This window comes from Pseudonaja textilis, chromosome 1 (assembly GCF_049901715.1).
Source record: "Pseudonaja textilis isolate UNSWEBS1 chromosome 1, rPseTex1.2, whole genome shotgun sequence".
NCBI lineage: Eukaryota > Metazoa > Chordata > Lepidosauria > Squamata > Elapidae > Pseudonaja > Pseudonaja textilis.
In genome coordinates, this window is record NC_141990.1 from 44,485,729 (window position 1) to 44,511,892 (window position 26,164).

Genomic DNA, 26,164 nt, shown 5'->3' on the forward strand with positions numbered 1-26,164 from the left:
CAATTCTACGGCATAAGTTCAATCAGAACTCAGGGTTTTGCATCCAACTCAGCAGGCAACAAAAGTCAGAACTACCACATGTTCCTATTTACTGGGTTATTAACTTCGATGGACAAAAAAATGGAAAAAGCTACATAGAATATAAAGAGAACATGTATGAGAGGAAGCATGGAGCTGAAATGAACATTCTAATTCTAGCTTCTTGTAGTCTAATACTATTAAAACTGAATACATATACTATAAATTACTACATTATATATAAAGGGTGTAATTTTCAAAGGTAATTAAATGAACCTGTCCTGTATGAAAACGTTTCTCACAAGATTATCACTTCTTGGAAGAAATGCAGTTTGAGACAGCGCTTCCTGCGTGTGCTTCTTAGGAGATGGGTAACTTCCACTAAGGAGTGCAAGGATCTTGTCACTGTAGAAATTTTCTGTTCTGCACTCCAAGTAATAGTTCATTGTTTCACTTTTAAGAGAAGTCAAGAAAAAGAAAACGAGAAGCTACATTATCAAAGTCTGGTATTCTTTTAAATTTTATATCTATTTCTGTGTGATTCACTAAAGGGTTTCTGCCAATCCATCTAATCATCTTAAGTCCTATCATCCCGTATATTCTTAGAGGGGTGATTTTCATTTCCCTTCACCTTCTCTTGTTGATTCTAATTTCTTAAATGCATATGACTTTAGGCATTTCTACATATTTTCCCTCTCCTGGGTAAACCTGGAAATGTTTTTCCTGACTATTTTTACACAGCATGGAAGAACGGTCAAGTCCAGGACAGACTGATTATCCCTTCTTACTTTTGGGATACATTCTGTGCATATCAAAATGAATAATGAATGAAACATAATGAATACCAAAATGAATCATGAGTGGAAAAAAAGGTGGAAGCAGTTCAAGCTTACTGTTAAAGAGGACTGACACTTCAGGAAACAGCTGACATCCTTCAAGATGGTGTCTCATTACAGACACTGGTGACTGAGCCAGAAAAGCATCTCTGATCTCATTTGCCTTTCTCCATTGTTCCCCTGTAGTACAGTGTCAGGGTTGTGTGAGAAATGAGTTCCTTTGATCTTTGTTTGAAATGATTTCTGCTAAAGACAGACACATAGCTGTCATGTTGCTCATTCCATGACCCAAGAGAGAAGTTATGGATGATATATTGGTACAGTAGGTAGATTTCATGAAAATATTGGCACATACCCTATTTGATGATCCCAGTGAATGATAGAAAATACTGGTCAGCAAATTGAATCTCTGTCTTACCATGTCATTCTGGGTTGTCCAATTCCTCTGGTGCTCTGGAAGTAAAACCCATGGGAGTCTTCACTCCACGGGGCATGACAGCGGCAGATTAAGGCTCACTGGTGCCCTAAGCACTGACAAATACTGTATAAATGAAGCCATATTCTCAACTTTGCGGTGCCCCTTTGGGCCTGGTGCCTTAAGCATATACTTAGTCTGCTTAATGGTTAATACACTACTGGACAGTAATAGGAACAAGCCTAGTGGAAAAAGTAAAGAATTTGCATCTCATCTTTCAGCCTTGTGAGGATACAAAAGAATCAGTAAGTACTCTGCAGAGTTTCAGAACTATGGTTGAAGCATGGTGATACAGTTCCTGCTTCAAGAGCAATGCTGGTTTTGGGGAATGTGTTGTGCTAATGGAATCTAGGGAACCCAACGCAGGCCCAAAGCCGCCCTTACCAGTGGCCTGCTCTTCCCTCTGGCTGCTGTTTCTTACCAGGATCTGTGTAGTTGCTTCAATCGAGGATGTTGACAGTGATAAAAACTCAACCTCAACAACCTGAAGTTAGTGCCCTGTGGATTATGGGTTATGATTTAGTGCACATCTCCCATTACTGCATGTGCCTTTACACCATCTCCTAATAGGGCAGAGGCAGGCACTGATAAATAAAAAAATAGACAAAACTACTATGACTTCATATTTAGGTGAACCAGTAGCAGCACAACACCCAAATGATAAGTGAAAAAAATGCTAACTAGTAGGAAAGCAGCAATATTATCTGAAGCTCTATCATGACAGTGAGATTCATTCTCTACCATGTACAAAAACTGCACTCCATAATGCACAAGTACTACATCCCATACCTAAAGCTGGATGCAGAAACTTTTATCTCAGGACAGAGATATCCTGGATCGATTGCATCATTTTAGTGGTGTGCAGATTATAGTTCAAGCATTGATTATTTTCACTTGCAAAAAAAGAGGGGGGAAATGCAATAATTTTGCAATTTTAGGGAAGTAAAACTGGTGGGATTAAGCTATGGAAATGCACCAGTTATCTCCCTTAATACTGTCCCATATTAAATCTGAATGATAACATCAATCACTTGCTTCAGTTCTGTGACAGAATAGGGACTGGCAAAGAGGACAGCACAATTTATGCCAACAAAACTTTCTCACAGCTGATGGATTGAATGAGAATGCTTTTATACATCCAACTGATACCAGTATGTTTTAATTTACTAATCGAATAACATATTTTCTTGAAAAAAATTGGTAGGAAATAAAATATATTTATTTCATACATTTGATCTAGAATTTTATTTTATATTAGGGATATAAGTATTATTCCTTCAAATCCATCTCTTTCCATTTCACAAGGCCCAGGGCACAATTCCATACTTTTGTGTGAAATGGTAGCCCATGAAAATATTTAGAATTGTAGTTAAAGAAGTTTAATACATAATAGTCTACACATTAATCTTAAACATATGTAGTTTTGCATTCTTTTATTTTTTTCCCCTCATTCTTTCCTTTTCAAATTTTGTGGAAAGTATTTGGAGGCATCGTTGGAACCTTCCCTTTCTAATCTTGTAGCAAGCATTTAGAGGCATTTATTGCAATGTTCTGTACAAATATGTAATTGGATTTGGAAGTACGTTCTGAAATGTCCTAATCTTGGCTTTCCTTGCTGTTGAACTGGTTGGGGAAAATTAAATCTGGTTTGCAAGTAAGTGACAAAAACATCTGTTGAAAATTACCCAGCTCTAGGGAGATGTACACTTATTCGACTCTTTGTTAGTCTTGCGAGTTACAATTAATGCCAATGGAAACAGTAATCAGAGGCTACAAGGAATGTTGAAGGAAATGTCTGCACCCCACAGAGAAATCAAAAGTGACAGGTCGTTGAATTGGCAAACAATGAACTGTGCTACTCTTTGAGGGAGAGTGGAGAGACATTCAGGAAGGGCAAAGGTTTGATTCCAACACTGTTTTTGCCTTAGTAGGATGTTATAGCTGGTTGCTGGAGGCAATATACTCTGAGGCCAGTGTACTAAACGTGTAGTCACGTGTAGTTGAGAGCGTTCATTTTAATATGTGTTAAAACAGATGGTAGGTCCAAGGGAAAACCCAGAAGTTTTTTGGTTATTTTTTAAAATACAATGTATTTGGCATATCTGCAAGGAAAATAGAAATACAAGTGGTCCTCGCCTCACAACAGTTCATTTAGTGACCATGCAAAGTTACAACAGCACTGGAAAAAGTGACTTTGGATCATTTTTCACACTTACGACTATTGTAGCATCCTCATGATCACATGATCAAAATGCAGATGCTTGGCAGCTGGTTCACATTTATGATGGTTGCAATCTCCTGGGGTCATGTGATCCCCTTTTGCAACCTTTTGACAAGCAAGGTCAATGGGGAAGCCAGATTCACTTAACAACTGTGTCCCTAACTTAACGACTGCAGTGATTCACTCACTCACTTAACACAAATGTGTCACTTAGCAACAGAAATTTGGGGTCAATTATGGTCATAAGTCAAGGACTGCCTGTGGTACTTCTAAAAAGGGGCCATGTCGGCCCCTTAGTCTTTCCCACTGTTTTCATTATCCACACATTGATTGAGCCTGGGAATATATGCAGCAATAGCTTGCGCTGTCTCTGCCTTGATGGAATCCAGGCTGAAAAATCAAAATTGAAACTAAGACAGATGGGTTCATTATCTTGTATGTACAGTGCCTCCTTTTTTCTAAATGGTCTACAGCTATACTTGATTACATGCATATCTTTCTCATATAATTTAGCAACTCTTCCTGACCACACCCTGGGAGAGAAAATATTTTTTCAGCTGAACCCAGTCCAACATCTGGGTTTTTTAAATATTCATTTATGAATACTGTAGAGATGACCACCGGGCAAGATGCTAAACAGATCTGAAAGGATATAGAATGTTCTTTCAAGCAACAGGCAGAGTATATGCCAAGGCTTAAATGCAGGGTCCCCTTTTGGAACACCACTTCTAGCAACATATGAGCATGATTGAGTATGTTCCTCTTTCCTTCTACCGATATCATGTATTTCTTATTCATCTCACAACAGTATGTTTTGTCCGATGAAGGAAAGAGACTTGATTTCTACAACCCTTTCTTGCAGCCAACATTATATCATCTCAGAATTCTCCAAGTGTGAAGAGGGAAAAGGAGGACATACATGTTGTGTGAGATTTATTTATATCTCACCTTTATTATTGTGATAAATAACTCACAGTGAACATATCTAATATTCCTGCCTCCTCCTATTTTTCCCACAACAACAATCTTGAGAAGTGGATTGGATAGAAAGAGAGTGACTGACCCAAAGTCATCTAGCTGGTTTTCATGCCTTAAGTGGCACTAGAACTCATAGTCTCCTGGTTTTTAATCTGGTGTGTTAACCATTAGACCAGGGGTGTCCAACCTTGGCAACTTTAAGACTTGTGGACTTCAATTCCCAGAATTCCTCAGCCAGCTGGCTGAGGAATTCTGGGAATTGAAGTCCACAAGTCTTAAAGTTGCCAAGGTTGGACACCCCTGCATTAGATCATACTGGCTTTGACACTTCTTCTCACAATGTTCTATCTGTTACCTGTCAATTGAGGACTTTCTGAATATGTGTAAAATAGCAATCTAATCCTGTGCTGAATGAGCGCTGTACCCATGTCTAAAATGCCCTGACTGATAGGCCATTGATATTGAGGAGGATGGAAAGGAGTAATACTGAAGTAGGAGGGACAAGTAATAAATAAGTGATTCTCAGTCTTGACTAGCACTACAAGAAAATGACAGTACTTCTAAATACCCCTTCCTAGTAATAAAAATGGTAACAAATATGACCACATAAAACTGCTTGTCAGCAGGAACTACAGAAAACTACATTTACCTACAACCAGAAATAAATAACCAGTTGAAGTTAAATTTACCTTATCTTTAAATCTGTGCTTTAAAAAACTGATCTACAAATAACTGCTGAAGCAATGTATATATGGGATCTTTATACAAAATGATGAGTGCTTTAGGAAAATGCTTCTGCAGAAACCAACCATTTTCTTGGTTTGTAGCCCAAATCAAACTAGGCATGGAGAGTACTGACCATAATTCTTTCTATATAATAGTATCTCTCTTTATTTTAAAAAAAGTATAGAATAGCAATTGAGGGTTTCCGTTTCAATATGAACTTGCAATAAACATCAGAAATAATTTTAAAGGATTCTTTCAACGTATATAAACAACAACAAAAAAGGTCAAGGAAACAATCTGTCCACTAATGGGTAGAAAAGAGCAAGAAGATGAGGAGCAGCAGGGAAAATGTAGAACTGCTTAATTCATTCTTTATATCTGTTTTTACAGAAAAGCAAAAATAGCCTATCCAAAACAGTAGTATAAAAGACTGGTTAGGAATGCAAGTCAAAATTGACAAGACAATACCTATTCACTCTAGATGAGTTCAAATCACCATGACCAGATGGATTACATTCCAGAGTTCTAAGGAGCTGGCAAACATGATCTCAGAGCCACTGAATCTTATCTTTCAAAGATTCTAGAGCAGTGGGGAACTATCAGGTGACTGGGAAAGAGCTGATGTAGTTCTCATCTTCAAAAATGGATCTAGGAAACTGGCAGACCAATCAGCCTGACAGTTACACATAGAAAGATCCTGGAAAAGACAATTAAGCAATAAATCTATGAATATCTAGAAACAAACGAAGCATTTACTGGAAGCCAATATGGGTTTCTCAAAAACAGACCATGCCACACAAATCTTATTGCATTATTTGACAAAATGATTAAATTAGTGGACCAGGAAAATGCTGTGGATATAGTATATTTGGACTTCAGTAAGGCATTTGACAAAGTAGACCACAACATATGGTACTTTTTCATAAGATAAAAAATGTGGGATAGACAGCATCACCACCAGATGGATTTGTAACTGGCTGACCAACTGCACTCAACATGTAGTCCTCCACAGAACTAGATCTACATGGAGAGAAGTATGCACTGGGTACCCCAAAATTCTATCTTAGGCCCAATACTCTTCAATATCTTTATAAATGATTTAGATGAAGCGATATAAAGGGAACTCAACAAATTTGAGATGGCAAGCTGGGGTGAACAGTCAACACTTAAAAGTTCAGAATGATCTTGCCAATCTTGAACCAATCCAACAAAATCCAATTTAGTGGTAAGAAAACTAAGGCACTTAAGCAACAAAAATGCAGTGGTGTAGAATAAGTGGTGCCTGGCTCAACAGCACTAACTGTGAGACAGATCTAAGACTATCCTGGTGGATAATCATTTAAATATGAGCCAGCAGTGTGCTGCAGCTGCCAAAAAAGCCAGTGCATCACCAGAGAGATAGTACCAAGATCATGTGAAGAATTAATGCCACTTCATACTGCAGTGGTAAGATAACACTTGGAATACTGTACTCACCATGATAGAAAAAAGATGTTGAGACTGTGGAAAGAGTGCAGAAAAGAGCAACAGAGATGATTAGGATACTGGAAACTAAAACATAAAATGAATGGTTGCAGGAATTGGGTATGTCTAACTTAGTATAAAGAAGGACTACCAGTGACATGATAGCAATGTTCCAATATTTGAGGGGCTGCCACAAAGCAGAGGGGATAAACCAGGGGTGGGATCCAACCGGTGTAACTACTGGTTCAGTGATTTATGATTTGCATAGTTCTATATCTGCTGCTCTTCAGAACTACCAGTTCTGCAGAGCCAGACAGAACCAGTAGAATCCCACCCCTGGGATAAACCTATTTTCCAAAGCACCATAAAGCAAGTCAGGAAGCAATGGATGAAAACTAATCAAGGAGAGAATCAGCCTAGAACCAAGGAGAGAACAAGTGAGAACAATTAACCAGTGGAATGTCTTGCCTTCAGAATTTGTGGGGTTTTTTTTTAGAAGAGATTGAACAGCCATTTGCCAGAATTGTATAGGGTTTCCTTCTTGAGCAGAGTGGTTGGACTAGAAGATTTCCAGGGTCTTTTCCAACTGTTATTATGTTATAGTTTCTGCTGAATGTATGATATAGATGGACTCTGATAAAATAAACTAGAAGAAAGATTTTGAAACATTTCATAGGCTTTCCTAGTAAAAAGCCAGGCTTCTGCTTCTATTCAAAGAGACCAAATGTAAGACTTTGATGTATTTCATATGCTTATTTAAAATGAAAAGGAGAGAGATAGAGACACCCTCCATAGGGTGAAGTTGTTTTGACTCCCTTGTTGATGCAAAAATGTTCAGGATTAAAGATCTAATATAGAAGATATATTGTACACCAAACAGCAGAACCATTTAGGAGAACATTAAATGGCACTTAAACTAAACAGTTGTCCTTGGGAGCAGTAGTTAAACTAGAATACTCTCTAATAACTATGCAGAACTTTGAAAACAAGATGTCATTGTTTTACAAAATCACACACACATTTAATCTTTCCCGCATGAGACGACTCTTGAGTCTTCTGACAAAGGAAACAAATGAGAATACTGTATACAATGTGTAATACAGTGGATTTCCAAGAATTTTACATGTGCTTACATGGAACATCTTCAAGTACAAAAAAAAAAATCTACATTTTTTGTCTCAATGGATAAAGGTCCCAAACAAAAGTATTTAAAACAATGCTTCCACTCTTTTACATATAACGTGAAAAACATTTTTCAGCTATGTGCAAAAGGAATGGAAATGGCCAATCCTGCATTATTTCTCCAATTTTATCTACATTAATGTTTAGGAAAAGATTTATATACAGCAGACAAAAATAAGGACCACCCAGACTGATTAATTGATAAGTACCATCAAGTTATTTTCAGCTCCTAGCGACCACATAGATAGATATTCTCCATGAAGATTGGAGTTACAATTATACTATTGTTAAGTACAGTACATTTTAAAAAGAGTTGGAGAACAAAACTCTTCTTACCCTCCAAATCAGATGTGTGATTCATATAATAAGATCAAGCTTAAGAAGGCTTGTGGAGACCCAAAAGCTGAACCTTCATATCTTGTTGATAAAAATCTGGAACCAGCTGTTAAATTCATAGACAGAAAATTTCCAGCTGTAGAGACACAAAACAATAATCAACAGCTAGCTCAGCTGCAGAAAGAAAAATCAGAAACTCTGAAGAATCTGGCTTTATAAGATCAAGCATAGATAAGTGAAAATTGTTACTTATATTCCTTGGATTTGCTTAGAATTGTGTTCATTTGTCCCTGTATTGGGAATCTAAATACCAAGCCATAGAAAGAGAAAAGGCTAAATAGCTAAATTTCTTTTGGATGTCATTAGAAGAGGAGCAGAACATTCTGATTATATATTTCTTTGCTTTGCAAGTATTTGAGAAAGTGTTTGACACATCCTAGTGTGCAGGGGTGCCGGACACATATATTTACATACATGTATATATGTAACTACCTCAATTCCAACTACTGCTGGCCTTAAATGCAAGCTACTCAATGCAAGAAGCCTTGTAAATAAAATACCTGAATTTTTCCTCCTACTAAATATGGCTAAATTCGACATTATATTTGTCTGTGAAACATGGCTCAACGCATCTCTCCCTGACTCCATTACCACAGTAAGAGACTATCATGTTTACCGATCAGATCGTGAAATTCGTAGAGGAGGTGGTGTTGCTATCTTCTATAAAAAGTCCTTACATCTAAAAAATATCCAAGTTACCCAGGAGCTTGCTCTTCTTGAGACCATTATCTGTGAACTATCCTTAAATATCACAATTCGATTCTTACTATGTTACAGAGCACCCGATTATGTCATCGAACATGTAAACAAGCTAAATACACTACTAACATGGGCAGCATCCTGCCCATACCCTTTTATCTTTCTTGGTGATTTCAATCTGCCTCATATTGACTGGACCCTAAATGAATGTACAACTGAAACCATACATGCAACCTTTTACAATGCTGTTACAAATCTGGGACTGGAACAACTAGTAACCAACAACACTAGACTAAACAACTGCCTCGATCTCATCTTCTGCAATAGTTTGAATTCAATTTACAGAATACAAATTAAAGAACCCTTTCCCAACAGTGACCACAACATGATTGACTTTTGTCTCAACATACGTCCACACAAAAATCATCACAACAACATGATCCCCAATTATAACTTCAAAAAAGGCAACTATGATCTTATAGACAACGATCTCTCATCCCTTGATTGGCAATTTCTATTCACTGGATGCAATACTGTTGAAGACCATGACAACATATTTTTACTTGAAGTCAAAAGAGTCATCAAACTATATGTACCAATAACAACTCCCAAAACCAGAAAAAAACAGATTACCCATAACAATAAGAAAGCTTCAATCCAAAAGGATATCATTTTGGCAGAAAAACAAATCTGGTCACGTTGCCAACTTCAAAAGCTGATACAAAAATTTATGCCACCAGATAAAGACTGAATACACCAATTATCACATTAAACAAAAGAAAAACCTTCTATGCACCAATTTCTACAATTTTGTAAATAACAAACTAAAAGATTCAAGGTCCATCCCACCCCTGATAGGACCTAATGGTAAAGACTGCAACGACGACACCATTAAAGCCAACATCTTTAACACATTTTTTGGCTCAGTATTTGTAAACAGCAATGGATCATGCCCAGTATTTCCTAGCCGAACCACAGATAACTACAATGATCTAATACATATCGATTTTAGAGAAGACAATGTTTAAAAAGCACTACGCAATCTAAAACCATCTCTATCTATTGGACCGGATGGAATATGTGCCTATTTCTTAAAAAAGCTATCCACTGCCATAGCCAAACCTCTAAGCATAATCTTTGAAAAATCTTTCAGGACCAGCTCCTTGCCTAACCTATGGTCACAAGCCACGGTCATCCCCATCTTCAAAAAGGGAGACCCCAGCCTAGTTGAAAATTACAGACCAATCTCCTTATGCTGCGTCTCCTGTAAAGTCATGGAATCAATTATTAACCAAGCCATCATCCTCCACTTAGAGACAAACAACCTACTCTCCAATAAACAATTTGGTTTCAGAAAAAAACTATCCTGTAATCTGCAACTCTTACACTGCAAAAACATATGGACTACACAACTTGATCAGGGCAAAACAATAGATGCAATCTACATAGACTTCTGTAAAGCCTTTGATTCAGTGGTACATGACAAACTACTACTAAAAATAAAATCCTATGGTATCTCTGGACAACTGCATAACTGGATAGAAGCATTCCTGTCAAACAGACAACAAATGGTCAAAATTGGGAGCGTCCTATCAAATTCTGTACCTGTCAATAGTGGTGTCCCCCAAGGCAGTGTTCTAGGACCAACTCTCTTCATACTCTACATAAATGACCTCTGTGATCATATTAAGAGCAACTGCGTTCTTTTCGCTGATGATGTAAAGCTGTTCAATACCACAGACAATACTGCTACCCTTCAAAAAGATCTTGACTGTGTATCAGAATGATCAAACAAATGGCAACTTCAAATCTCAACAAATAAATGCTCTGTCTTACATATTGGCAAAAAAAAATCCGAAAATAAAATACAAGCTGAATAGTCAAGATCTTGTTGATGATCCAAGCTCTGTAAAGGACCTTGGAATACTCACCTCTAATGATCTAAGTGCTAGAGCCCACTGCAACTACATAGCCCAAAAGGCATTAAGAGTTGTTAACCTAATCCTATGTAGTTTTTTCTCTGGTAATATCACACTACTAACTAGAGCATACAAAACATTTGCTAGACCAATACTCGAATACAGCTCATCAGTCTGGAACCCACATTACGTATCTGATATTAGCACAATTGAGAAAGTCCAGAAATATTTCACAAGAAGAGTTCTCCACTCCTCTACTCGTTGTAGAATACCTTATGCCACCAGACTTGAAATTCTAGAACTAGAAAACCTTGAATTACTCCGTCTTCGGTCTGATTTAAGCATGGTATATAAAATCATACATTGCAATGTCCTACCTGTCAATGAATACTTCAGCTTCAACCATAACAACACAAGAGCACACAACAGATACAAACTCAAGGTTAACCGCACCAAGCTTGATTGAAGGAAATACGACTTCAGCAACAGAGTGATCAATGTTTGGAATACTCTACCTGACTCTGTAGTTTCTTCCCCAAACCCCAAAAACTTTAACCTTAGACTGTCTACTATTGACCTCACCCCTTTCCTAAGAGGTCTGTAGGGGGCGTGCATAAGCGCACCAACGTGCCTACCGTCCCTGTCCTATTGTTTCTTTTATTTTTCTTTTATTTTTCTTATATGTACCCATTTCATGTATTCATAACTATGTATACACTTATACTTATTATCTTGTAAACAATTGACAAATGAAATAAAATAAAATAAATGTAATAATAATGTTGATTATTATGTAATAAATGTGCTTCTCCATGGAACTCTAAATAGTGGTAGTCTAGGAGTACAGGTAGTCCTCAACTTATGACCATAAATGAGCCCAAAATTTCCATTGTGAAGTGAGACATTTGTTAAGGGAGTATTGCCCCACTTTATGACCTTTCTTATCACAATTGTTAAGTGAATCAGTGTAGCTGAGTTAGTAACCCAGTTGTTAAGTGAACCTGGTTTCCCCATTGACTTTGCTGGTGATAAGGTTACAAAGGGTGATCACATGACCTTGGGACACATCTGAATTTTGATCACATGACCATAGGGATGCTGCAAAGGTCATCACTGTGAAAAACAGTCATACGTCACATTTTTCAGTGGCATGGTAAGTTTGAACAATCCTTAATGAACTGCTGTAAATTGAGGACTGCTGTAAGTTGAGGACTACCTGTACATAGGATGCAAAAATATGTTTGAATGTATCTTTTGACAGCTGATTTAAAGCCAGCAGTCAAAAGCCAACTATAGCTTTAAAATAAATAAATAAAGGTGTAATGCAATATAATATAATGCAGTGCAATGCAATACTAAAATTAAAGAGGTTTATAACACACACACACACACACACACACATGCACGGTGGTAAATGTTCCACTAACCCCAAGCTTTATAACCCCCATCCCCATAAACATGGTAATATTGTCTTTTGGTTTTAGTTCTGATAAGAATACTACCAAACTTTGAAACTCTGTAATAAACTTAGTAGAAGAAACAGTCATCCTTTGGAGAGCTTTGATTTGTTCTTGTGAAATAATACAGTTGCATAGTTGCCCCAGATCTGGATCCCAGTGGGCAAGGGCCTCAATGTAGTTTACACCAGTTAGTTACTTAGCTGCCTGCAATCTCAGAAAATGAGCCAGCTGGGAGAATAAGAAATCCAGTGAACCTTGGCTGTGTTCCCAACTTCTCAGCAGGTTACAACAGAGACATGCCATTGCCTATCTAGGGATATCAGCTGAGTGGCCTCTACCTCCGAAGAACAATGCAAACCAAAGAGATCAGGATATACATGGAAAATGTTCACTCTGAGTTTGCTAGTTCCCCATGATCCTTTTGGCTCCCTAGGTCGTTCATGTATAGCATCAAGCTAGTCACATGAATAATCACTGGGGGGGGTGTCTGCAATGGTGCTTTAAATCCTGTTAAACTGCTTTTTAATTAAAAATAGCACAGTTGATGTATTACGGAGTGCTTTTCCTGCAACCTTATGCCACAAGAGATATTGCACTCTCCTTTCTCCCCTTTATGCTTGCTGTTCTTTTTGGCTACCTTTTTCCACTTCCTTCTTTTGGTTTCCTGCTAGAAGCTCTTTCCCCTCCATAGCTGCTGCTGCTGTTGCTACTAATATTACTATTACGACAATGTGAAATCACATTGTTATTGTGGTATTAGACTTCATAGACATCAGATTCTTCCCAAGAACCTAAGATCTTGTAAAGTATCTGGGTATTATATGTGTGTTCTTTTTAATTGACAGGTGGTAATATTATCAATGTGCAGATTTTCTAAATAACTTCCCCAAAAAATTTGGTACAGCACCAACTATGCTGATAACCAGGGGGAAAATTGCTGCCAGTCTGTGCCATAATCTTTCAGCTTTGATTTTCAAGTCTTGATGCATTGTGATTTCCTTCAATTCTTTATCTTCTATTTCACTATGCCCTGATATTGCCACATCTTTTCAACCACATCTAAATCTGGTGTATTATGAGCCAAGACTTTATTGTTTTGTATTTGAAAGTCCCGCAATATTTTAACCTGCTCATTTTTTACTCCTTTTTCAACTTTTATATTCTGACAAATTTTTCATTACTGGCATATGATGATTTTTACAGATGTCCCAGTAAATTGCTTTGGCAATAGTTTTATGTAACTGTTTATAATCTTCTTGCACAAACTGAATGTATAATTTACTGTTTCTTCTGCTTCTTTGTAAAATTCACATTTCAAATCATTTGATGATTTTTCTATTCTAGTTTTGATTGCATTTGTTCAAATAGCTTGCTCTTGGGCAACCACAATCAAGCCTTCAGTTTCATTCTACTACTGTCTGTAGTTTTACCCTGATTTATTGCTACTGTGGCACATTTCTAAAGTCAAATTTCATTGCTATATTTATGCTAAAAATTCTTATAGTGCTTGTAAATGACTGGATTTTGATTTCTCATCTCCTATAACACTTCTGATCATCCTATATAAAGCAAATGCAAATTCCACCATAAATAAATACATAAATGGCTGGTCTCTTAATAATTAAAAGAGATACACAACCAACCAACTAAAATAATCTGGATAATTTTCCTATATTGGATTTACAAAAGAGTTTTTCTAAATTGAATAATTTTGCAGAAAGGGGAAATGAAAAAAATTAAAAGAAATCAAATTCTCATACATTATTTGAAAGGACTACGGATCAAGATTGTTAAAAGTAAAAAGAAGGAATATGAGTGAGTTTATTTCATCAAGCTTAAAATAGATAATATCAGTTGTTATTTCTGGTAACTCTTAATGGACTTTTGCTAAACATGAATGAATAAATGAGGCTTTCAGAAACTATTTATCAATAAGAAATGAAATATGGGAAGAAAACATCATTTGTTGTATTTTAAGAGAAAATAAATTACTAAAATTGTTTATATTTATTGCAATGAAAGGGGAAATCATTTATATACAGTATTTCTTTTGTTTTTCTTTTTTCTTTTCTGCCTCTCCTATTTTTTAGGAGATTTTGTAGCCTCCAGGCACTATGATGTCATCTCCCTTACAGCTTGGCAAGCAATGTACAATTGTGGGTCATGAGTGTATTGATGATACTGAATCCTGAACAATCATCTGACCTCACCCCATGGTTTTATATGGATGTTAAAAAGCAGAGGAGAGAGAACAAAGCTCTGCAACATTCTACATCTCAGAGGCCACCAGGCCAATTTCTATGGCCCCCTTATCGCAGATTGAAACTGCCCACTGGGAGAGAAATGGAAACATTGCAAAACAATGCCTATGATTTCCAAGTCCCATAGGTGGTCCAGAAAGATAGCAAGATACTAGGCTTGATGGCATCAAAACCTCAAAAAGTTTCAGTAGGACTAGGACAGACATACTCCCCACTCCCACCCAAGCCCCAACATGGATCATTGAAGACAGTGACCAATTCTGTCTGTATACTACAAAACAATTCAAAATATTCTGCAGAGATGAGATTCTATTAATTTTTTTCTTGTTCCTATGAGCAGTCTGTCATTCAGTAACTTATGACCCAACTGATATCCTAAAGTCCTATGCATAGAATACTGCATTTATATTGTTTTTAAACTTTCTTTGTGAGTTTTTAAAGTATTTTTTGTTTCCACAAATCACTGTGAACTTAAAATCATCATGATCTCTTAATGGAATAGCTGACCTCTTGTACCGTTATTAGTCATTGACTTGATAATAGCTGCTTGTCTCTGAAGACTTTGATGTTGTGCATAAGGGCCATGGATCACTTGCATCCATTTTCTCCGTTACCAACCAAATATTTGGACACTTTCTGTTGAGTTGATTCAAGGCAGAGCTACATACTGTGCAGGCATATTCAGTCTCCAGGAGCTGAAGATTTCATGATCTGGGAAAATTAATAGATGTTTACTCTAGCAGCCTAGATGGAGGGTGGAGAGAGTCCATTTTTACTTTGGCAGGATAAATGAAAAGAGGCTCTGATGGGGATGTTATGACAAAATTGGTTCAGAAGTGGAATGTTCAAATGAAGGAAAAGGTTTATGTATGGATACTGCAGTCCACAGGGCATTTTTGCTGAGAAATCTTCAAGTGGCAAAACACATTAGTACTTGTTGTAAGTTCCTAGTTTTAACAAAGCAAATGTATGGTGGCTGCTCTGTTTGAATAATTTAGGAAGGCCCCAGATACACCACAATACAGGTCCTTTGGAAAGATGGATTCAGAACTTTCAAAAGTTAAATATTTATTTTACAACCCTGGTTACAGGAGGAAGCTTTCCATTTTTTTAATTTGTTTGAATAAACAAGCAGTATTGTTTGAGAGTTACTTAGAGAAGTCTACTCTGCTTGCCAGCATTCTTGCTTAGAATAGCCCTAGAGTTTCCAGATGTCTTCTTTTTAAAAAGTAAAATGGACTTTGCCTATTTCAGAAATTGCACAGTGTATCACAATGGTCAGGAAACCATGGCCAGTGGGTTCATTCAGAGCATGAATTTCTATAATGCCCAGATTGTGATTCATGAACACAGAATGTGAAGCTCTAAAGGCAAACCCCTTATGAAAATTCCTTATCTGAATTTATAATCTGGATTTGGAAATTAAGAATGACATGATCTGATTTCCAAAGGGGATTCAGTCCATTAGAAACATGACAAAGGAGAATAAAGATTTGGGGAACCTGCTCCTGTGAGGAAAGTTTGAAAATTTAAAAGAGGTGGCTATGTTTAGCTTAAAGAAGTAGAGTGCCCTACTTTAAAAATGAAATAGACCCAAAGATCTACTGAATTCAATTTATTTGTCAGTTCTTGTGTCTGATTTTATTGCTCTGAAACTATATCTGATTTAAATACCGAACAGGTGTTTCATTAATCTGCATGCATAGCTTTCAGGCTACTTACATCGAGGATCAGCAACATTATGCAAAGTAAAGGAAAAGAATAAGAAATGGTAAGAGAGAAAAAAATAAAGTCAGTATATCAAATGAAAGGCAATCTAACCTGAGAGTATAAATTCCTATGTATTGGGGAAGGCAAGAAACAGTTTATAACTTATAAGGTAGGCTCCAAATCAGAGATTCTAGCTTGCATAGAATAGCATGGGCTTGACTGGCATATATTGACTGTGTTTTGGTTACCTTTCTGATATTCTGGACAAAATGCACCACAAATGACTAAAATTAGCAGGGAATGCAACCTGTAATATGGATATGGTTAAGGCTGATAACTTCCATAATAATAAAAGGCATTTGCTATTCATTTTATTGTCATATTAGTAGTAGTATTGTGTGACTTTCTATTTTATAAATTCTTTTGGTAGGTTTCATGTCCTAAAAGTCAGGATAAAAGTGTTTAAAATAAATAATGCTAGCTGTCCTGTTGGGAATGTGTTATGAATATACATATGTGCATCAACAATGTTCACAGGGCAGAAAGGAAAAAGGGGTAAGAAACTAATTATGGAGTCTCAGACTGGTGCTAGAATTACTGCTCGTTAAGCTGGGCTTTGGGAGGAAATGAAAGAAGAACAGAATAATGTAGAGGAACAATAAATGAAAGGAATAGAGAATTCCCTAGCCAGATCATTGCAGATGTTTAAAAAATAGAATCATTTGGCAGTGAGTTATACCACTCTCAGTTGGTTTAACATCCTGTGGGTTTATCGGGCTGTCAGGCAGAGGTATATTGAAATCTTCTGTATTGAGCCAAAAGGAAAGAGGTCATCCAGCACCAGAACAATTAATATTTTAAAAATTATAAATATTTAATTTTTATTCATTTAGAATGGTTGCCCATCTTCCATATATAACATCTGTGTATGCATATTGAATATATATGTTATATGTTCTTATATATATATATATTAAGCAATCACTGAACTGAAATTTTACCTAATTCCGCAGCATGAGGGATGAAGCAGTTTTCCAGAAGCCTAGAGAGGTAGGGGGCTACCATATCTGAGGGGATAGGTGTTTCTCAGGAGGGACTGCTATTGAAAAGTGCCCTATGTCCCATTATATTACATTCTTTAAGGGAAGCCACAGTCTTTAAACCACATCCTTTAAGGAAAGTCCTGCCCTGGAACCACACCCACCCACCCTATCTGATCTGATAGAATCTGAGTTAGATGATGTGTTGAAAGTAACCACAGTATGCTTCTTCTGGCTTGGGCTTATGGCTTTGGAATGGATTAGGTAGGGAGTAACTACCTTAATTTAAGTGGCTGTGGACTTTGGCTAAAATAATTGAGAAGCCAATGCTTTTTGAAGAACTGTCAGTGTTGTTAAATTGCCATCCTCACCATTCATTTATTTATAATTATTTATATATCAAATTTATATGGCCAATCATCTTATGAAACATCTGGGTAGCACACAACAAAATCACAAAATGGTAAACATATAAAAAGAGTCATTATTTTAAAATCTAAAAAAATCACAAGACATAGCAGAAAATAGTTATTAAAAGCAATAATAATATGTCAAGATCTCACCAGTCCTCTGGCAACTCCAGACCTGATGACATTACAGCGCCTTTTGTTTGTCTGAGACAATATGAATTCCCTGCTAAAGAAAGTACAGATTTGGTAGCAGAATAGAAAACAGCCTAACTCCATGTGGCTTCTCCCTGAAATCCTGTTATTTCATAATGAAGTGCTATAAACACTGGTAGAAAACAGAAGACATCCCCTTTCTCCAGAAATAGCAAAAGCCGCTTTTGCAGAAATAAAAGCCAAAAAAGCAGAATTTCTCAGAACTTCAACTCCCCCCCCGCCCCCCCGCCCCCAACAAAGTTTGGAAGAAATTACGTTCAAAGTCAAAAAAACTAACAAGGAACTGGAGAAGAGTTATAGTCCTAGAACATGGGGCCAGTGGGAAATTGAAAAAATAAGGAGTAATGAACTTTTGTAATCAAGAACAGTTTCTTCCTTCACCACATCCCACTGCTCCTTAAAAATAAGAGAAAAGGGCTTAGAAATGGGTGTTTCCTATTTAGAAAAATATCCCCAGCTGCAAAAGGATTGGTTGTCCTAGTTTAGCATTCCTAGAATGAACAAAGGAGGAAACATGTTTAATAGATCACATGTATTTTGGATTATTGCAAATTTGGACTATTGTGATGCTCTCTGCGTGGAGCTACCCTTGAAGAGTATTCAGAAGCTAGAGTTGGTCCAACTGCTTTCATTTTTTGCATGTTTGCTTTTCTCTGTGAATATTACAAAGTCTTTTTCTACACCCCTTGCCATACTTTCGTTTCCAAAATAAAGATCATGGCCCAGCTTAATTTTTCCCCAAGCCTCATTACAGCATTTGGGGGAGGGAGGGATTAAATATGAGCTCTCTGATTTCAGAGAGGATGGACTGTAGGATTTTGACATTCTCCAAATCTGTAAGATTACTTTCCAGAGTTTAACTTTACTCTGACAACCTCACAAAGAAACAGACCCCTTGCGAATGAAAAAAGTGACCCCCCTTAAGCAGAAAGCTATTGTTCTCTTAAAACAGTTTGTCTCTTTGTAAACCTGTAATTCAGAGGTCACGATTATCCCATCCCCAATTATATTTTTGCAGACATCTCTACATTGCCCCTGAAATACAGTGGCAAAACTGGGATGCCTGAATTTATTGTTTATTGTTATTCTTGATGTAACAAAAAGAGTTTTGCATCAAGAAACACCCTATCTATGACCTTTGAGGAAACAATGGCTGTTATCAGGAAATCCTTTGCTAATAGCAAACATATCATCTCTCTTCCTTTTGGTAACACACTTCTGCAACTAACACACTTCTCTATCTCCTTCTCTTCCTTAGGTGATTGGAATGTTAAGCATCTGAAAACTTTAGATCCAGCACATTTTGATGCCAGAGAGTTTGCCCAAAGGAATAGCAAAGGGCACTTAGACTTATTTACTGCTTCACAGTGCTTTACAGCCAGGGGTGGGATTCTACAGGTTCGCACCTATTCACTAGAACCGGATGTTAACATTCTAAGCAGTTCAGAGAACCGGTTGTTAGAAGAAATTACTGGCCTAATCCTGTAAGGAAGGCAGGAAGGAAACATTCTGGTGTTGCTCACAGAAACTGCCTCTCCATTAACCCTTATTACATTCTTGGCAGGACTAGATTTCCTGTCTCAGGAACATCTCTGGAGTTTTTTTTTCCTCCTTTGCTGGTATTTTGCTTGTGTGGAGTGACCATTCAAAGTTACAATGGCACTGAAAAAAGTGACTTATGACCGTTTTTCACACTTACAACTGTTGCAGCATCCCCACAGTCATGAGAGGCGAGGCAAGGAGATGCGTGCCTCGATGTGAGTGATATTGAGTTGGCCACACCCAGCCAGTTACATGACCACCAAGCCATGCCCACCAACTAAGCCACGCCCACAGAACCAGTTGTTAAAACATTTGAATCCCACCCCTATTTACAGCCCTCTTTAAGCGATTTATAGAGTCAGAATAATGCTCCCAACAATCTGGTCCTCATTTTAATGACCTTGGAAGGATGGAAGGCTGAGTCAACTTTGAGCTTCAAACTACCAAACTGCCAAACTGTTCGTAGCTGACAGTCAGCATAATTAGCTTTCAGGACTGCATTCTTACCACTGTACCACCACAACCCTATGCTGATAGCATGATGTTGCATGATATTGTTGGTAAGCAACTGGAATACTTTTGTACCAAAATGAGTACCAGAATGTTTTGCAGTAGATAAGCACCAGTAATCCCATTGCCTATGGAACAGGTGGGCAACCTGCAGTGTACAGTTCACAAGCCATATTTTTTTTTATTTTTTCAGGTATTGATCCATTGCCATTGAATGTGGATGTTTCTTAAATAACAAGTAATATGTTTGCCTCCTTTACCAGATATCCGCTAAGATTTAGAACCTGGTTGTTTGCCAATCCGGTCTTGGCTTCTGCCAGATATCTAGATTGCAACTCCAAGAATTTGCTATTGCTAAGAATTCAGGGAACGGAAATCAGACATCTAATGTATGCCAACTTTTTATATCTTAAAGATTGGAAGAATTGGATTCAGCCTCTACTCAATGTACTCTCCTGAATGCTCTTGGGTTTATCCCACCTATGGTTCTAGTGAAGATTCAGTGGGGTTTTTTTTTTTTTTGCAGGGGAGGAAATTATATTCATATATCTTGCAAGAAATATAAGGCATAGATGTAACAAATAATAGTAATAACTCAATGGATTTTCTTCATATGGTAAGCCATTCTGGAATCCTTTCTAGAAGAAAGATAAGACATAAAAATTAAATAAATAATAAAGCCTTGGGATCTGCAAAACTTTTTTTTTAAGGTTCTATGGTATAAGAACATTTTTAAGAAAGATGAATGCAAGCCTTCATTTTTAAAAACAACTTAAAGTAGCTCTTTGGATTCCAGCCATAATCAATGTATCTAAATGCATGGTAACTTCTCATGGTTTGTAGAATTCAGATCTGATGGATGAGTACAACCCAATACCCCAAACCAGCCACAGTTGGGCATGTCCAGAGAGAAATATTATTAGTCCAAGCTTTCAAAGGCAGCCTTTTCAGCCAAAGACATACATGGAGCCAATTGAAATATAGCTCAAGAGCAGAGTTACACTTTAAATTTTCGTTATCAGTCACCAGTCATTTAACACATATATAAAAAAGAACCATTAGAGAACTTAGCAAAACTGTCTTTACCTTTTCCCATTATCCCATAATTCAATGCTGCAGGAAATACTTAACACAATTTATAGTGTTAGCTCTTGTTGAGAATATTATTCAACTAACAGTGGTCATCTATTTTTTACCCCTTCCAAACCATCCATTCTTTAAAAAACTAATTTATTTAATTCCTTGAAATGGCTATCAGTTGAGCTGGTGTCAGCAACTGATTGATAAGCACTTTTTTAAATAAAAAACTGCATTCCACAACTGTACTTTGGAAGGATCTTAAATGAGATTATGTCTGTAAGTGAGACTGCTATACAACCAAGGATTTATACAAAGAAATGTTTTGTATGAAAGTTTTTGCCTCTCAACAAGAGAGTTGTAGGATCAGAGCTCTCTGTATTTACTCTGAAGGGACAATGGATTCTTCCCACCCACCCTTTAATTTAGCAAGCTTGAAATGACTTCTGACTTAATCATCAACATAATGGTAGTAACCATGATCATGGTTTATAATGAATCTTCATTTGACTATTTCCATTTGGATAACATGATAAATTAAAACATGCTGGGTCAATTTGTGATTTAATATGTTCTTCACAACCAGCCAAAATGTTTATATTTAATGCAAATTTTCAGACCAATATTATAATTAAATCATGCAGGGAGCATTGTTGTTTCACAAATATAAGAATTTTCTGAACCACTTGTTCCTGCCAATTGCACACCACACCTTATACCAAGCATTTTTCTCGCACTTTGCTCTATCCCAAGACACAGTAATATTTTCTTCTCCCTTACAGGTAGTCCTTGACTTACAACCAATCACTTAATGACAGTAATTCTTCAAAGTTATGACTATTGCACCACCCTTGTCACATAATCCCATTTTGGATGCTTGTCCAGATGTGGTATTTAGCAGGTTCTATTTCTGCTACTGGTTCTGACCAGTTCTGGAGAACCAGTAGCAGAAATAGTAGTAGTAGTTCAGAGAACCGGTAAATACTACCTCTGACTGGAGATTTTACAGTATCTTTCCCCTGCCACGAATTGAATCCCACCACTGTGCTTGACAACTGGTTTGCATTTACAGCCAGTTGCAGTATCCTGCAATCATAGAGTACATTTTACAACATTTTTGCAACTCACTTAGCTCATTTTGCTAACTCAGTTAACAGTCATAATAGAAATGGTTATAAAATGGAATCTGGTCATGTGGTGACTCGACTTACAACCATAGTGACTTACAATAAAAATTCCAGACTTAGTTGTGGTCATAAGTCAAGGACTATCTGTAATGGCTCATTGCTCCCTCCCTCATTCCAAAGCCTATGTTTACATTCTTCAATATGTATATTCTAAAGGTACAAGTTAATAGAAAAACCAAAGCAGAAATGTCTATGGAGATTCTCAGTCATCCAGCTTGTCCCAAAGGTGCTTTTTTCAGGAGGCAACTGGACTTTCTGGTTTTTTTCTTTGAAGATGTTTCACTTCTCATCCAAGAAGCTTCTTCAGCTCTGACTGGATGGTGGGGAGGGGAAGGATTTATGCTCCTTGTAGACAGTTGGTCATTTTCATTCTTTTAGCAAGTCAATAAGATCACCTGGAGGTTTATCTGTGACAGCAGGGTCACCTCAGTAGTACAAATTGGTTTGAAACCTGTTGAACTGTTGAAAAGACTGTGTTGTAGATTTGTATCCCTCCTCCCCTGTTGAGAAAGGACTGTTCAATTTTGATATAGATGGCTTATTTGACCCCTCCTTTCAACCAGTGGTTCTCCTCTGTTCAAAATGTGGACTTTGCTGTCTTGAAAAAAGTGCCCTGTATCTTTTAAATGCAGATGGACTACTGACTCTAGTCCTGATGGGTTTGTTCTCCTATATTGTGTCATGAAATGATGAAGTGATTGTTTTGTTTCCCCAATGAACAGATCTGCACATGGGCTCACTGCCTTGAACTGCATATACCACATTGCTCAGTTTGTGTCTGAAGAAAGAATAAAGAAAAATATTGAATAAAAGATTAAAACTATTTTTAACTTGATAGGTTTCTAGCCAACATACATATTTGATAAAATCCATGTAAAACCAAAGAATTAAACTCTAACAGATATTCAGGTCCTGGGGAAAAAATTGAAAAGAATGATGCACTAAAGTTGGGTTTTAAGCAGGTCATGCTCAGAATATGAATCATCACCATAAAAAAAAATGTGAGCATTGATCACAAAGCTTGTGTACTTTAACTGTCTGGCATGCGATCTACCAACCACAATGGATAAAGGAAACAAACATCTTACAGCTGCCTAAAACTAAATTAAAGTATATCAAAAGAAGTCTATAAAGAACAAAAGGCATCAGCAACAAAATGACACAGATTTTGATAGGAGAACAAAAAGCCGAAAACAAGAAACTGACAATCATGACAGAAAAGAGGGACAGGAAATAGCAGTAGCACCTAGACTTATATACTGCTTTATAGTGGTTTATATCCCTCTCTAAGTGGTTCACAGAGTCAGCATATTGCCCCCAACAATTTGGGTCCTCATTTTACCCACCTCGGAAGGATGGTAGGCTAAGTCAACCTTGAGCCTGGTGAGATTGATCTGCCAAATTGCAGGCAGCTGGCTGCAGCAGAAGTAGCCTGCAGTACTGCACTCTAACCACTGTGCCACCGAGGCAAGTATATAAGATGAATGGCAAGTTATTAAGCTGATCGTAAGAGCCAAATATAAAACAGGGTCAGCAAACTATATCACTTTTGAGTTGCATCAAGTTTAGCAGATGTCCCGTTGGCTACAGCTTCATAAAAAGTTAAGGCAAGCAAATACAATATACACAGTTGTAATGGTATGTGAGAAAGACCTTGAGAAAAGGGGTAAAGGGATGTTGCCTATGTAACAGATAAGAGGGGGCAGGCACTCAGCTGTATAACGGGGAGGAAAGAAAGCTCAGAAAGGGCCCTCACTAATTTCCTAGACTGCAAAGGAGACAGCAGGAGATTTATACAGATGATGCTCGACTTACAACAGTTCACTTAGTAACCATTTGAAATTACAATGGCACTGGAGTTACGAGCATTTTTCACACTTATGACCATTTCAGCATCCCTATGGTCACGTGATTTGCATTCAGAGGCTTGACAGCTGACTCACATTTCTGAAGGTTGCAGTGTCCCCGGATCAGGTGATCCCTTTCTACGACCTGCTGACAAGCAAAGTCACTGCGGGAACCAGATTGACTTAACCATGTTACTAATTTACAACTGCAGTGATTCACTTAACAAATGTGGCAATAAAGGCCATAAAATGGGGCAAAATTCACTTAACAAATTTCTCACTTAGCAACATAAATTTTGGGGGTCAATTGTGGCCGTATGTTGAGGACTGGGACTGCCTGTACTTTCAGATTTGCAAAATTGATGTCAGCCTTCCCAGGTAGATTGGACTGGAAACACTACCAAGATGAGCTAATTCTACTTTATTGTAAGGCTATGTTAACAAAATCTTGCAAGTCTGGAGGTACCAATCTCCTGCCATCTCTGAGATGCTAGGGAGAGTCCCTCCTGAGCCTTTCTTTGTATCCATGGCTATCCCCTCTCCCATCTGACCATTACCTAGAGACAGTGGTGGTACTTGATTTTTTTTTTACTACTGGTTCTGTGGGCATGGCTTGGTAGGTGTGGCTTGGCTTAGTGGGCATGGCTTGGCTTGGTTGGCGTGGTTTGGCTTGGTGGGCATGGCTTGGTGGGCCTGGCAGGGGAAGGATACTGTAAAATCTCCATTCCCTCCCTACCCTGCTAACCTGCTTTCCAGCTCCATTCTCCTGTGCAGGGCAACAAAAGAAGACCCAGCTGATCAGCTGGGACTCAGGAGGCAGAGAATAGATGCGGATGGGACCAGTCAGAGATGGTATTTGCCGGTTTTCCAAACTACTCAAAATTTCCGCTACCAGTTCTTCAGAACTGGTCAGAACCTGCTGAATACCACCTCTGATTTTCTCACCAGGGGCTCAATTAAGGAAGCAATACCAGTCAGAACCTGCTGAATACCACCTCTGCCTAGAAAGCATCTTTTTGACCCATTTCTCAAGGTTTTGTTCACATAGCATTACACCAGACATGCTTGTCTTAATGTGTGTCATGGACCTGTTTTAATAGCCTGGGAATTTAGCCCTAACAATACAGCAGTTTCCTGGAGCCAGATTTTCTTTACACTGCTCTCCCTCCTATCACAAAATAAGATAACAAATGGGAGTATGCTATCTGGAAAAGAATTGTGAATTCCCATCACCAACAGCCTCCATTTCTAGTTTGTCTGAAGTAGAGTCCTCTGGCAAAGGAAGCTGTTTAAAAGAAGAGCCAGCCAGCCAGCCTGAGCAGACTTCAGGCTGATAAGTCTGGCAAAGCATGATTCTGCCCAATGGCCTAGTTAGTCAGATCTGTTTGTTGGAGATTGCAGCATCTATATTTTGACTACTACAACAAGTAGTGAGAGATAAAGAAAGGGAAGGATTTTCACAAAAAGTCCGATGACTATTTCTCACTTACTTAAACAAATCTGTTTTTTGAAAACAAGTGGAACTCTCTCACTCTGTCTCTCTCAGGTTGGGTAAGGGGGAAACTTTTTATCCTATGTACTCCTTAATCAAAAATGGGTTTTGCTTCTATAATATAATGAATGCCTGTCAACGACAGCTGGGCAAAGTTCACACTCTGCATCCAAGGCAACAATATTATGAGCTTTTGTTATTCTTTTTAGTGGAATGCTCAGCTACTAATTACTCAGCATTCTTTCAAAATCCTTCCTTAGGTTCAGAACTACCTTTTTAAACAAGGGTTCCTGCTGAATTTGGATCTCCAGCATCTGTCTCCACAAGTTCCTCATCAACTGCAGGAAACAGGAAGCCACAAGCCGCCCTGAGGGGGAGGATTTCCCCTTCTAAAAGTACTTTCCCTGTGGGATGCAAGACCTTGAAATAAGATGGGGCAGTTCTGGCAGGCTTTCTGCTCAAGCAAAATTGGGGAAACAGCCAACTTGAGCTGGCGGTGCC